We start from the raw sequence: 17,078 nt of genomic DNA on the forward strand, positions 1-17,078 counted from the left end.
CTTCCCATTCCAATCCTGAGACCCTTATGATAGCTTGAGATGTGATATCTCAATGCCTCTAATACCAAACCTGAGATACTTCCGATAGCATGAGATGTGATATCTCAATGCTTCTAATACCAAACCTGAGATCCTTCCTATAACATGAGATGTGATTTCCAAATCCTTCCCCTTCCAAACCTGAGACCCTCCCTTTAGCATGAGATGTGATATCCAACTCCTTCCCATTCCAATCCTGAGACCCATCTGATAGCATGAGATGTGATATTTCAATGCCTCTAATACCAAACCTGAGATCCTACCTCTAACATGAAATGTGATATCCATCTCCTTCCCTTTCCAAACCTGGGACCCTGCCTATAGCATGAGATTTGATATCCAAGTCCTTTCCATTCCAATCCTGAGACCCTTCCTATAGCATGTGATGTGATATCTCAATGCTTATACCAAACCTGAGACCCTTCCTATGGCATGAGATGTCATATACAACTCCTTCCCATTCCAATCCTGAGACCCTTCCTATAGCATGAGATGTGATATCTCAATGCTTATACCAAACCTGAGACCCTTCCTATAGCATGAGATGTGATATCCAACTTCTTCCCATTCCAATCCTGAGACCCTTCCTATAACATGAGATGTGATGTCGCAATGCTTCTAATACCAAACCTGAGATCTTTCCTATAACATGAGATGTGATATCCAACTCCTTCCCATTCCAATCCTGAGACCCTTCCTATAGCATGAGATGTGATATCACAATGCTTATACCAAACCTGAGACCGTTCCTATAGCTTGAGATGTGATATCCAACTCCTTCCCATTCCAATCCTGAGACCCTTCCTATAGCATGAGATGTGATATCTCAAGGCCTCTAATACCAAACCTGAGATCGTTCCTCTAACATGAAATGTGATATCCAACTCCTTCCCCTTGCAAACCAGAGAGCCTTCCTATAACATGAGATGTGATATCCAACTCCTTCCCATTCCAATCCTGAGACCCTTATGATAGCATGAGATGTGATATCTCAATACCTCTAATACCAAACCTGAGATACTTACGATAGCATGAGATGTGATATCTCAATGCTTCTAATACCAAACCTGAGATCCTTCCTATAACATGAGATGTGATTTCCAAATCCTTCCCCTTCCAAACCTGAGACCCTCCCTTTAGCATGAGATGTGATATCCAACTCCTTCCCATTCCAATCCTGAGACCCTTCTGATAGCATGAGATGTGATATTTCAATGCCTCTAATACCAAACCTGAGATCCTACCTCGAACATGAAATGTGATATCCATCTCCTTCCCTTTCCAAACCTGAGACCCTGCCTATAGCATGAGATGTGATATCCAAGTCCTTTCCATTCCAATCCTGAGACCCTTCCTATAGCATGTGATGTGATATCTCAATGCTTATACCAAACCTGAGACCCTTCCTATGGCATGAGATGTCATATACAACTCCTTCCCATTCCAAACCTGAGACCCTTCCTATAGCATGAGATGTGATATCTCAATGCTTATACCAAACCTGAGACCCTTCTTATAGCATGAGATGTGATATCCAACTTCTTCCCATTCCAATCCTGAGACCCTTCCTATAACATGAGATGTGATGTCGCAATGCTTCTAATACCAAACCTGAGATCTTTCCTATAACATGAGATGTGATATCCAACTCCTTCCCATTCCAATCCTGAGACCCTTCCTATAGCATGAGATGTGATATCACAATGCTTATACCAAACCTGAGACCGTCCCTTTAGCTTGAGATGTGATATCCAACTCCTTCCCATTCCAATCCTGAGACCCTTCCTATAGCATGAGATGTGATATCTCAAGGCCTCTAATACCAAACCTGAGATCGTTCCTCTAACATGAAATGTGATATCCAACTCCTTCCCCTTCCAAACCTGAGAGCCTTCCTATAGCATGAGATATGATAGCCAAGTCCTTCCAATTCCAATCCTGAGACCCTTCCTATAACATGAAATGTGATATCCAACTCCTTCCCATTCCAACCTGAGACCCTTCCTATAGCATGAGATGGGATATCTCAATGCTTCTAATACCAAACCTGAGACTCTTCCTATAACATGAGATGGGATATCCAACTCATTCCCATTCCAATCCTGAGACCCTTCCGATAGCAGAGATGTGATATCTCAATGCTTATACCAAACCTGAGACCCTTCCTATGGCCTGAGATGTCATATACAACTCCTTCCCATTCCAATCCTGAGACCCTTCCTATAGCATGAGATGTGATATCTCAATGCTTATACCAAATCTGAGACCCTTCCTATAGCATGAGATGTGATATCCAACTCCTTCCCATTCCAATCCTGAGACCCTTCCTATAGCATGAGATGTGATGTCTCAATGCTTCTAATACCAAACCTGAGATCCTTCCTATAACATGAGATGTGATATCCAACTCCTTCCCATTCCAATCCTGAGACCCTTATGATAGCATGAGATGTGATATCTCAATGCCTCTAATACCAAACCTGAGATACTTCCGATAGCATGAGATGTGATATCTCAATGCTTCTAATACCAAACCTGAGATCCTTCCGATAACATGAGATGTGATTTCCAAATCCTCCCCCTTCCAAACCTGAGACCCTCCCTTTAGCATGAGATGTGATATCCAACTCCTTCCCATTCCAATCCTGAGACCCTTCTGATAGCATGAGATGTGATATCTCAATGCCTCTAATACCAAACCTGAGATACTTCCGATAGCATGAGATGTGATATCTCAATGCTTCTAATACCAAACCTGAGATCCTTCCGATAACATGAGATGTGATTTCCAAATCCTCCCCCTTCCAAACCTGAGACCCTCCCTTTAGCATGAGATGTGATATCCAACTCCTTCCCATTCTAATCCTGAGACCCTTCTGATAGCATGAGATGTGATATCTCAATGCCTCTAATTCCAAACCTGAGATCCTACCTCTAACATGAAATGTGATATCCATCTCCTTCCCTTTCCAAACCTGAGACCCTGCCTATAGCATGAGATGTGATATCCAAGTCCTTCCCATTCCAATCCTGAGACCCTTCCTATAGCATGTGATGTGATATCTCAATGCTTATACCAAACCTGAGACCCTTCCTATGGCATGAGATGTCATATACAACTCCTTCCCATTCCAATCCTGAGACCCTTCCTATAGCATGAGATGTGATATCTCAATGCTTATACCAAACCTGAGACCCTTCCTATAGCATGAGATGTGATATCCAACTTCTTCCCATTCCAATCCTGAGACCCTTCCTATAACATGAGATGTGATGTCTCAATGCTTCTAATACCAAACCTGAGATCTTTCCTATAACATGAGATGTGATATCCAACTCCTTCCCATTCCAATCCTGAGACCCTTCCTATAGCATGAGATGTGATATCTCAAGGCCTCTAATACCAAACCTGAGATCCTTCCTCTAACATGAAATGTGATATCCAACTCTTTCCCCTTCCAAACCTGAGAGCCTTCCTATAGCATGAGATATGATATCCAAATCCTTCCCATTCCAATCCTGAGACCCTTCCTATAACATGAAATGTGATATCCTACTCCTTCCCATTCCATCCTGGGACCCTTCCTATATCATGAGATGGGATATCTCAATGCTTCTAATACCAAACCTGAGACCCTTCCTATAACATGAGATGGGAATATCCAACTCCTTCCCATTCCAATCCTGAGACCCTTCCGATAGCAGAGATGTGATATCTCAATGCTTATACCAAACCTGAGATCCTTCCTATAACATGAGATGTGATATCCAACTCCTTCCCATTCCAATCCTGAGACACTTCCTATAGCATGAGATGTGATATCTCAATGCTTATACCAAATCTGAGACCCTTCCTATAGCATGAGATGTGATATCCAACTCCTTCCCATTCCAATCCTGAGACCCTTCCTATAGCATGAGATTTGATATCTCAAGGCCTCTAATACCAAACCTGAGATCCTTCCTCTAACATGAAATGTGATATCCAACTCTTTCCCCTTCCAAACCTGAGAGCCTTCCTATAGCATGAGATATGATAGCCAAGTCCTTCCAATTCCAATCCTGAGACCCTTCCTATAACATGAAATGTGATATCCAACTCCTTCCCATTCCAACCTGAGACCCTTCCTATAGCATGAGATGGGATATCTCAATGCTTCTAATACCAAACCTGAGACTCTTCCTATAACATGAGATGGGATATCCAACTCATTCCCATTCCAATCCTGAGACCCTTCCGATAGCAGAGATGTGATATCTCAATGCTTATACCAAACCTGAGACCCTTCCTATGGCCTGAGATGTCATATACAACTCCTTCCCATTCCAATCCTGAGACCCTTCCTATAGCATGAGATGTGATATCTCAATGCTTATGCCAAATCTGAGACCCTTCCTATAGCATGAGATGTGATATCCAACTCCTTCCCATTCCAATCCTGAGACCCTTCCTATAGCATGAGATGTGATGTCTCAATGCTTCTAATACCAAACCTGAGATCCTTCCTATAACATGAGATGTGATATCCAACTCCTTCCCATTCCAATCCTGAGACCCTTATGATAGCATGAGATGTGATATCTCAATGCCTCTAATACCAAACCTGAGATACTTCCGATAGCATGAGATGTGATATCTCAATGCTTCTAATACCAAACCTGAGATCCTTCCTATAACATGAGATGTGATTTCCAAATCCTCCCCCTTCCAAACCTGAGACCCTCCCTTTAGCATGAGATGTGATATCCAACTCCTTCCCATTCCAATCCTGAGACCCTTCTGATAGCATGAGATGTGATATCTCAATGCCTCTAATTCCAAACCTGAGATCCTACCTCTAACATGAAATGTGATATCCATCTCCTTCCCTTTCCAAACCTGAGACCCTGCCTATAGCATGAGATGTGATATCCAAGTCCTTCCCATTCCAATCCTGAGACCCTTCCTATAGCATGTGATGTGATATCTCAATGCTTATACCAAACCTGAGACCCTTCCTATGGCATGAGATGTCATATACAACTCCTTCCCATTCCTATCCTGAGACCCTTCCTATAGCATGAGATGTGATATCTCAATGCTTATACCAAACCTGAGACCCTTCCTATAGCATGAGATGTGATATTCAACTTCTTCCCATTCCAATCCTGAGACCCTTCCTATAACATGAGATGTGATGTCTCAATGCTTCTAATACCAAACCTGAGATCTTTCCTATAACATGAGATGTGATATCCAACTCCTTCCCATTCCAATCCTGAGACCCTTCCTATAGCATGAGATGTGATATCTCAAGGCCTCTAATACCAAACCTGAGATCCTTCCTCTAACATGAAATGTGATATCCAACTCTTTCCCCTTCCAAACCTAAGAGCCTATCTATAGCATGAGATGTGATATCCAAGTCCTACACATTCCAACCCTTAGACCCTTCCTACAGCATGCAATATGATATCTCAATGATTCTAATAACAAACCTGAGACCCGTCCTATAACATGAGATGGGATATCCAACTCCTTCCCATTCCAATCCTGAGACTCTTCCGATAGCAGAGATGTGATATCTCAATGCTTATACCAAACCTGAGACCCTTCCTATAACATGAGATGTGATATCCAAATCCTTCCCGTTCCAAACCTGAGAGCCTTCCTATAGCATGAGATAAGATATCCAAATCCTTCCCATTCCAATCCTGAGACCCTTCCTATAACATGAAATGTGATATCCTACTCCTTCCCATTCCATCCTGGGACCCTTCCTATATCATGAGATGGGATATCTCAATGCTTCTAATACCAAACCTGAGACCCTTCCTATAACATGAGATGGGAATATCCAACTCCTTCCCATTCCAATCCTGAGACCCTTCCGATAGCAGAGATGTGATATCTCAATGCTTATACCAAACCTGAGATCCTTCCTATAACATGAGATGTGATATCCAACTCCTTCCCATTCCAATCCTGAGACACTTCCTATAGCATGAGATGTGATATCTCACTGCTTATACCAAACCTGAGACCCTTCCTATAGAATGAGATGTGATATCCAACTCCTTCCCATTCCAATCCTGAGACCATTCCTATAGCATGAGATGTGATATCTCAATGCTTCTAATATCAAACTTGAGACCCTCCCTATAGCATGAGATGTGATACCCAAGTCCTTCCCATTCCAATCCTGAGACACTTCCTATAGCATGAGATGTGATATCTCAATGCTTCTAATACCAAACCTGAGACTCTTCCTATAACATGAGATGGGATATCCAACTCCTTCCCATTCCAATCCTGAGACCCTTCCAATAGCAGAGATGTGATATCTCGATGCTTATACCAAATCTGAGACCCTTCCTATAGCATGAGATGTGATATCCAACTCCTTCCCATTCCAATCCTAAGGCCCTTCCTATAGCATGAGATGTGATGTCTCAATGCTTCTAATACCAAACCTGAGATCCTTCCTATAACATGAGATGTGATATCCAACTCCTTCCCATTCCAATCCTGAGACCCTTCCTATAGCATGAGATGTGATGTCTCAATGCTTCTAATACCAAACCTGAGAACCTTCCTACAGCATGCGATGTGATATCTCAATGCTTCTAATACCAAACCTGAGACCAGTCCTATAACATGAGATTGGATATCCAACTCCTTCCCCTTCCAAACCTGAGACCCTTCCTATAGCATGAGATGTGATATCCAACTTCTTCCCATTCCAATCCTGAGACCCTTCCTATAACATGAGATGTGATGTCTCAATGCTTCTAATACCAAACCTGAGATCTTTCCTATAACATGAGATGTAATATCCAACTCCTTCCCATTCCAATCCTGAGACCCTTCCTATAGCATGGGATGTGCTATCTCAATGCTTATACCAAACCTGAGACCCTTCCTAAAGCTTGAGATGTGATATCCAACTCCTTCCCATTCCAATCCTGAGACCCTTCCTATAGCATGATATGTGATATCTCAATGCCTCTAATACCAAACCTGAGATCCTTCCTCTAACATGAAATGTGATATCGAACTCCTTCCCTTTCCAAACCTGAGAGCCTACCTATAGCATGAGATGTGATATCCAAGTCCTTCCCATTCCAATCCTTAGACCCTTCCTACAGCATGCAATATGATATCTCAATGATTCTAATAACAAACCTGAGACCCGTCCTATAACATGAGATGTGATATCCAACTCCTTCCCGTTTCAAACCTGAGACCCTTCCTATAACATGAGATGTGATATCCAACTCCTTCCCGTTTCAAACCTGAGACCCTTCCTATAGCATATGTGATATCCAACTCCTTCCCATTCCAAACATGAGAACCTTCCTATAGCAAGAATGTAATATCCAACTCCTTCCCATTCCAATCCTGAGACCATTCCTATAGCATGAGATGTGATATCTCAATGCTTCTAATACCAAACCTGAGATCCTTCCTATGACATGAGATGTGATATCCAATTCCTCCCCATTCCAAACCTGAGAACCTTCCTACAGCATGCGATGTGATATCTCAATGCTTCTAATACCAAACCTGAGACCAGTCCTATAACATGAGATTGGATATCCAACTCCTTCCCCTTCCAAACCTGAGACCCTTCCTATAGCATGAGATGTGATATCCAACTTCTTCCCATTCCAATCCTGAGACCCTTCCTATAACATGAGATGTGATGTCTCAATGCTTCTAATACCAAACCTGAGATCTTTCCTATAACATGAGATGTGATATCCAACTCCTTCCCATTCCAATCCTGAGACCCTTCCTATAGCATGAGATGTGCTATCTCAATGCTTATACCAAACCTGAGACCCTTCCTAAAGCTTGAGATGTGATATCCAACTCCTTCCCATTCCAATCCTGAGACCCTTCCTATAACATGAAATGTGATATCCAACTCCTTCCCATTCCAACCTGAGACCCTTCCCATAGCATGAGATGGGATATCCAACTCCTTCCAAATCCAATACTGATACCCTTCCAATAGCATGAGATGTGATATCCCAATGCTTCTACCAAACCTGAGAACCATACTATGGCATGAGATGTGATATCAAACTCCTTCCCATTCCAATCCTGAGACTCTTCCTATAGCTTGAGATGTGATATCCGAAATCCTTCCCATTCCAATTCTGAGACCCTTCCTATACCATGAGACTTGATATCTCAATGCTTCTAATACCAAACCTGAGACCCGTCCTATAACATGAGATGTGATATCAAACTCCTTCCCATTCCAATCCTGAGACTCTTCCTATAGCTTGAGATGTGATATCCGAAATCCTTCCCATTCCAATTCTGAGACCCTTCCTATACCATGAGACTTGATATCTCAATGCTTCTAATACCAAACCTGAGACCCTTCCTTTATCATGAGATGTGATATCCAACTCCTTCCCATTCCAATCCTGAGACCCTTACGATATCATGAGATTTGTTATCTCAATGCTTCTAATATCAAAATTGAGACCCGCCTATAACATGAGATGTGATATCCAAATCTTTCCCCTTCCAAACCTTAGACCCTTCCTTTATCATGAGATGGGATATCCAACTCCTTCCCATTCCAATCCTGAGACCCTTCCGATAGCAGAGATGTGATATCTCAATGCTTATACCAATCCTGAGACCCTTCCTATGGCCTGAGATGTCATATACAACTCCTTCCCAATCCAATCCTGAGACCCTTCCTATAGCATGAGATGTGATATCTCAATGCTTATACCAAATCTGAGACCCTTCCTATAGCATGAGATGTGATATCCAACTCCTTCCCATTCCAATCCTGAGACCCTTCCTATAGCATGAGATGTGATGTCTCAATGCTTCTAATACCAAACCTGAGATCCTTCCTATAACATGAGATGTGATATCCAACTCCTTCCCATTCCAATCCTGAGACCCTTCCTATAGCATGAGATGTGATGTCTCAATGCTTCTAATACCAAACCTGAGAACCTTCCTACAGCATGCAATGTGATATCTCAATGCTTCTAATACCAAACCTGAGACCAGTCCTATAACATGAGATTGGATATCCAACTCCTTCCCCTTCCAAACCTGAGACCCTTCCTATAGCATGAGATGTGATATCCAACTTCTTCCCATTCCAATCCTGAGACCCTTCCTATAACATGAGATGTGATGTCTCAATGCTTCTAATACCAAACCTGAGATCTTTCCTATAACATGAGATGTAATATCCAACTCCTTCCCATTCCAATCCTGAGACCCTTCCTATAGCATGAGATGTGCTATCTCAATGCTTATACCAAACCTGAGACCCTTCCTAAATCTTGAGATGTGATATCCAACTCCTTCCCATTCCAATCCTGAGACCCTTCCTATAGCATGAGATGTGATATCTCAATGCTTCTAATATCAAACTTGAGACCCTTCCTATAGCATGAGATGTGATATCCAACTCCTCCCCATTCCAATCCTGAGACCCTTCCTATAGCATGAGATGTGATGTCTCAATGCTTCTAATACCAAACCTGAGATCCTTCCTATAACATGAGATGTGATATCCAACTCCTTCCCATTCTAATCCCGAGACCCTTCCTATAGCATGAGATGTGATATCTCGATGCTTATACCAAACCTGAGACCATTCCTATAGCATGAGATGTGATATCCAACTCCTTCCCATTCCAATCCTGAGACCCTTCCTATAGCATGAGATGTGATATCTCAATGCCTCTAATACCAAACCTGAGATCCTTCCTCTAACATGAAATGTGATATCCAACTCCTTCCCTTTCCAAACCTGAGAGCCTACCTATAGCATGAGATGTGATATCCAAGTCCTTCCCATTCCAATCCTTAGACCCTTCCTACAGCATGCAATATGATATCTCAATGATTCTAATAACAAACCTGAGACCCATCCTATAACATCAGATGGGATATCCAACTCCTTCCTATTCCAATCCTGAGACACTTCCGATAGCAGAGATGTGATATCTCAATGCTTATACCAAACCTGAGACCCTTCCTATAACATGAGATGTGATATCCAACTCCTTCCCGGTCCAAACCTGAGACCCTTCCTATAGCATATGTGATATCCAACTCCTTCCCATTCCAAACATGAGACCCTTCCTATAGCAAGAATGTAATATCCAACTCCTTCCCATTCCAATCCTGAGACCATTCCTATAGCATGCGATGTGATATCTCAATGCTTCTAATACCAAACCCGAGACCAGTCCTATAACATGAGATTGGATATCCAACTCCTTCCCCTTCCAAACCTGAGACCCTTCCTATAGCATGAGATGTGATATCCAACTTCTTCCCATTCCACTCCTGAGACCCTTCCTATAACATGAGATGTGATGTCTCAATGCTTCTAATACCAAACCTGAGATCTTTCCTATAACATGAGATGTGATATCCAACTCCTTCCCATTCCAATCCTGAGACCCTTCCTATAGCATGAGATGTGATATCTCAATGCTTATACCAAACCTGAGACCCTTCCTATAGCTTGAGATGTGATATCCAACTCCTTCCCATTCCAATCCTGAGACCCTTCCTATAGCATGAGATGTGATATCTCAAGGCCTCTAATACCAAACCTGAGATTCTTCCTCTAACATGAAATGTGATATCCAACTCCTTCCCCTTCCAAACCTGAGAGCCTTCCTATAGCATGAGATATGATATCCAAGTCCTTCCCATCCAATCCTGAGACCCTTCCTATAACATGAAATGTGATATCCAACTCCTTCCCATTCCAACCTGAGACCCTTCCTATAGCATGAGATGGGATATCCAATTCCTTCCAAATCCAATACTGATACCCTTCCGATAGCATGAGATGTGATATCCCAATGCTTCTACCAAACCTGAGACCCATACTATGGCATGAGATGTGATATCAAACTCCTTCCCATTCCAATCCTGAGACCCTACCTATAGCTTGAGATGTGATATCCAACTCCTTCCCATTCCAATTCTGAGACCCTTCCTATACCATGAGTCTTGATATCTCAATGCTTCTAATACAAAACCTGAGACCCGTCCTATAACATGAGATGTGATATCCAAATCCTTCCCCTTCCAAACCTTAGACCCTTCCTTTATCATGAGATGTGATATCCAATTCCTTCCCATTCCAATCCTGAGACCCTTCCGATATCATGAGATTTGTTATCTCAATGCTTCTAATATCAAACTTGAGACCCTCCCTATAGCATGAGATGTGACATCCAAGTCCTCCCCATTCCAATCCTGAGACTCTTCCTATAGCATGAGATGTGATATCTCAATGCTTCTAATACCAAACCTGAGACCCTTCCTATAACGTGAGATGGGATATCCAACTCCTTCCCATTCCAATCCTGAGACCCTTCCGATAGCAGAGATGTGATATCTCAATGCTTATACCAAACCTGAGACCCTTCCTATGGCCTGATTTGTCATATACAACTCCTTCCCATTCCAATCCTGAGACCCTTCCTATAGCATGAGATGTGATATCTCAATGCTTATACCAAATCCGAGACCCTTCCTATAGCATGAGATGTGATATCCAACTCCTTCCCATTCCAATCCTGAGACCCTTCCTATAGCATGAGATGTGATGTCTCAATGCTTCTAATACCAAACCTGAGATCCTTCTGATAGCATGAGATGTGATATCTCAATGCTTCTAATACCAAACCTGAGAACCTTCCTACAGCATGCGATGTGATATCTCAATGCTTCTAATACCAAACCTGAGACCAGTCCTATAACATGAGATTGGATATCCAACTCCTTCCCCTTCCAAACCTGAGACCCTTCCTATAGCATGAGATGTGATATCCAACTTCTTCCCATTCCAATCCTGAGACCCTTCCTATAACATGAGATGTGATGTCTCAATGCTTCTAATACCAAACCTGAGATCTTTCCTATAACATGAGATGTAATATCCAACTCCTTCCCATTCCAATCCTGAGACCCTTCCTATAGCATGAGATGTGCTATCTCAATGCTTATACCAAACCTGAGACCCTTCCTAAAGCTTGAGATGTGATATCCAACTCCTTCCCATTCCAATCCTGAGACCCTTCCTATAGCATGAGATGTGATATCTCAATGCTTCTAATATCAAACTTGAGACCCTTCCTATAGCATGAGATGTGATATCCAACTCCTCCCCATTCCAATCCTGAGACCCTTCCTATAGCATGAGATGTGATGTCTCAATGCTTCTAATACCAAACCTGAGATCCTTCCTATAACATGAGATGTGATATCCAACTCCTTCCCATTCTAATCCCGAGACCCTTCCTATAGCATGAGATGTGATATCTCGATGCTTATACCAAACCTGAGACCATTCCTATAGCATGAGATGTGATATCCAACTCCTTCCCATTCCAATCCTGAGACCCTTCCTATAGCATGAGATGTGATATCTCAATGCCTCTAATACCAAACCTGAGATCCTTCCTCTAACATGAAATGTGATATCCAACTCCTTCCCTTTCCAAACCTGAGAGCCTACCTATAGCATGAGATGTGATATCCAAGTCCTTCCCATTCCAATCCTTAGACCCTTCCTACAGCATGCAATATGATATCTCAATGATTCTAATAACAAACCTGAGACCCATCCTATAACATCAGATGGGATATCCAACTCCTTCCTATTCCAATCCTGAGACACTTCCGATAGCAGAGATGTGATATCTCAATGCTTATACCAAACCTGAGACCCTTCCTATAACATGAGATGTGATATCCAACTCCTTCCCGGTCCAAACCTGAGACCCTTCCTATAGCATATGTGATATCCAACTCCTTCCCATTCCAAACATGAGACCCTTCCTATAGCAAGAATGTAATATCCAACTCCTTCCCATTCCAATCCTGAGACCATTCCTATAGCATGCGATGTGATATCTCAATGCTTCTAATACCAAACCCGAGACCAGTCCTATAACATGAGATTGGATATCCAACTCCTTCCCCTTCCAAACCTGAGACCCTTCCTATAGCATGAGATGTGATATCCAACTTCTTCCCATTCCACTCCTGAGACCCTTCCTATAACATGAGATGTGATGTCTCAATGCTTCTAATACCAAACCTGAGATCTTTCCTATAACATGAGATGTGATATCCAACTCCTTCCCATTCCAATCCTGAGACCCTTCCTATAGCATGAGATGTGATATCTCAATGCTTATACCAAACCTGAGACCCTTCCTATAGCTTGAGATGTGATATCCAACTCCTTCCCATTCCAATCCTGAGACCCTTCCTATAGCATGAGATGTGATATCTCAAGGCCTCTAATACCAAACCTGAGATTCTTCCTCTAACATGAAATGTGATATCCAACTCCTTCCCCTTCCAAACCTGAGAGCCTTCCTATAGCATGAGATATGATATCCAAGTCCTTCCCATCCAATCCTGAGACCCTTCCTATAACATGAAATGTGATATCCAACTCCTTCCCATTCCAACCTGAGACCCTTCCTATAGCATGAGATGGGATATCCAATTCCTTCCAAATCCAATACTGATACCCTTCCGATAGCATGAGATGTGATATCCCAATGCTTCTACCAAACCTGAGACCCATACTATGGCATGAGATGTGATATCAAACTCCTTCCCATTCCAATCCTGAGACCCTACCTATAGCTTGAGATGTGATATCCAACTCCTTCCCATTCCAATTCTGAGACCCTTCCTATACCATGAGTCTTGATATCTCAATGCTTCTAATACAAAACCTGAGACCCGTCCTATAACATGAGATGTGATATCCAAATCCTTCCCCTTCCAAACCTTAGACCCTTCCTTTATCATGAGATGTGATATCCAATTCCTTCCCATTCCAATCCTGAGACCCTTCCGATATCATGAGATTTGTTATCTCAATGCTTCTAATATCAAACTTGAGACCCTCCCTATAGCATGAGATGTGACATCCAAGTCCTCCCCATTCCAATCCTGAGACTCTTCCTATAGCATGAGATGTGATATCTCAATGCTTCTAATACCAAACCTGAGACCCTTCCTATAACGTGAGATGGGATATCCAACTCCTTCCCATTCCAATCCTGAGACCCTTCCGATAGCAGAGATGTGATATCTCAATGCTTATACCAAACCTGAGACCCTTCCTATGGCCTGATTTGTCATATACAACTCCTTCCCATTCCAATCCTGAGACCCTTCCTATAGCATGAGATGTGATATCTCAATGCTTATACCAAATCCGAGACCCTTCCTATAGCATGAGATGTGATATCCAACTCCTTCCCATTCCAATCCTGAGACCCTTCCTATAGCATGAGATGTGATGTCTCAATGCTTCTAATACCAAACCTGAGATCCTTCTGATAGCATGAGATGTGATATCTCAATGCTTCTAGTACCAAACCTGAGATCCTTCCTATAACATGAGATGTGATTTCCAAATCCTTCCACTTCCAAACCTGAGACACTCCCTTTAGCATGAGATGTGATATCCAACTCCTTCCCATTCCAATCCTGAGACCCTTCTGATAGCATGAGATGTGATATTTCAATGCCTCTAATACCAAACCTGAGATCCTACCTCTAACATGAAATGTGATATCCATCTCCTTCCCTTTCCAAACCTGAGACCCTGCCTATAGCATGAGATGTGATATCAAAAGTCCTTCCCATTCCAATCCTGAGACCCTTCCTATAGCATGTGATGTGATATCTCAATGCTTATACCAAACCTGAGACCCTTCCTATGGCATGAGATGTCATATACAACTCCTTCCCATTCCAATCCTGAGACCCTTCCTATAGCATGAGATGTGATATCTCAATGCTTATACCAAACCTGAGACCCTTCCTATAGCATGAGATGTGATATCCAACTTCTTCCCATTCCAATCCTGAGACCCTTCCTATAACATGAGATGTGATGTCTCAATGCTTCTAATACCAAACCTGAGACCCTTCCTATAACATGAGATGGGATATCCAACTCCTTCCCATTCCAATCCTGAGACCCTTCCGATAGCAGAGATGTGATATCTCAATGCTTATACCAAACCTGAGACCCTTCCTATGGCCTGAGATGTCATATACAACTCCTTCCGATTCCAATCCTTAGACCGTTCCTATAGCATGAGATGTGATATCTCAATGCTTATACCAAATCTGAGACCCTTCCTATAGCATGAGATGTGATATCCAACTCCTTCCCATTCCAATCCTGAGACCCTTCCTATAGCATGAGATGTGATGTCTCAATGCTTCTAATACCAAACCTGAGATCCTTCCTATAACATGAGATGTGATATCCAACTCCTTCCCATTCCAATCCTGAGACCCTTAAGATAGCATGAGATGTGATATCTCAATGCCTCTAATACCAAACCTGAGATACTTCCGATAGCATGAGATGTGATATCTCAATGCTTCTAATACCAAACCTGAGATCCTTCCTATAACATGAGATGTGATTTCCAAATCCTTCCCCTTCCAAACCTGAGACCCTCCCTTTAGCATGAGATGTGATATCCAACTCCTTCCCATTCCAATCCTGAGACCCTTCTGATAGCATGAGATGTGATATTTCAATGCCTCTAATACCAAACCTGAGATCCTACCTCTAACATGAAATGTAATATCCATCTCCTTCCCTTTCCAAACCTGAGACCCTGCCTATAGCATGAGATGTGATATCCAAGTCCTTCCCATTACAATCCTGAGACCCTTCCTATAGCATGTGATGTGATATCTCAATGCTTATACCAAACCTGAGACCCTTCCTATGGCATGAGATGTCATATACAACTCCTTCCCATTCCAATCCTGAGACCCTTCCTATAGCATGAGATGTGATATCTCAATGCTTATACCAAACCTGAGACCCTTCCTATAGCATGAGATGTGATATCCAACTTCTTCCCATTCCAATCCTGAGACCCTTCCTATAACATGAGATGTGATGTCTCAATGCTTCTAATACCAAACCTGAGATCTTTCCTATAACATGAGATGTGATATCCAACTCCTTCCCATTCCAATCCTGAGACCCTTCCTATAGCATGAGATGTGATATCTCAAGGCCTCTAATACCAAACCTGAGATCGTTCCTCTAACATGAAATGTGATATCCAACTCCTTCCCCTTCCAAACCTGAGAGCCTTCCTATAGCATGAGATATGATAGCCAAGTCCTTCCAATTCCAATCCTGAGACCCTTCCTATAACATGAAATGTGATATCCAACTCCTTCCCATTCCAACCTGAGACCCTTCCTATAGCATGAGATGGGATATCTCAATGCTTCTAATACCAAACCTGAGACTCTTCCTATAACATGAGATGGGATATCCAACTCCTTCCCATTCCAATCCTGATACCCTTCCGATAGCAGAGATGTGATATCTCAATGCTTATACCAAACCTGAGACCCTTCCTATGGCCTGAGATGTGATATCCAACTGCTTCCCATTCCAATCCTGAGACCCTTCCTATAGCATGAGATGTGATATCTCAATGCTTATACCAAATCTGAGACCCTTCCTATAGCATGAGATGTTTTATCCAACTCCTTCCCATTCCAATCCTGAGACCCTTCCTATAGCATGAGATGTGATGTCTCAATGCTTCTAATACCAAACCTGAGATCCTTCCTATAACATGAGATGTGATATCCAACTCCTTCCGATTCCAATCCTGAGACCCTTATGATAGCATGAGATGTGATATCTCAATGCTTCTAATACCAAACCTGAGATCCTTCCTATAACATGAGATGTGATTTCCAAATCCTTCCCCTTCCAAACCTGAGACCCCCCCTTTAGCATGAGATGTGATATCCAACTCCTTCCCATTCCAATCCTGAGACCCTTCTGATAGCATGAGATGTGATATCTCAATGCCTCTAATTCCAAACCTGAGATCCTACCTCTAACATGAAATGTGATATCCATCTCCTTCCCTTTCCAAACCTGAGACCCTGTCTATAGCATGAGATGTCATATACAACTCCTTCCCATTCCAATCCTGAGACCCTTCCTATAGCA

Source organism: Ambystoma mexicanum, unplaced genomic scaffold (assembly GCF_040938575.1).
Source record: "Ambystoma mexicanum isolate Mex_15411 unplaced genomic scaffold, UKY_AmexF1_1 Mex_scaf4, whole genome shotgun sequence".
Lineage (NCBI taxonomy): Eukaryota > Metazoa > Chordata > Amphibia > Caudata > Ambystomatidae > Ambystoma > Ambystoma mexicanum.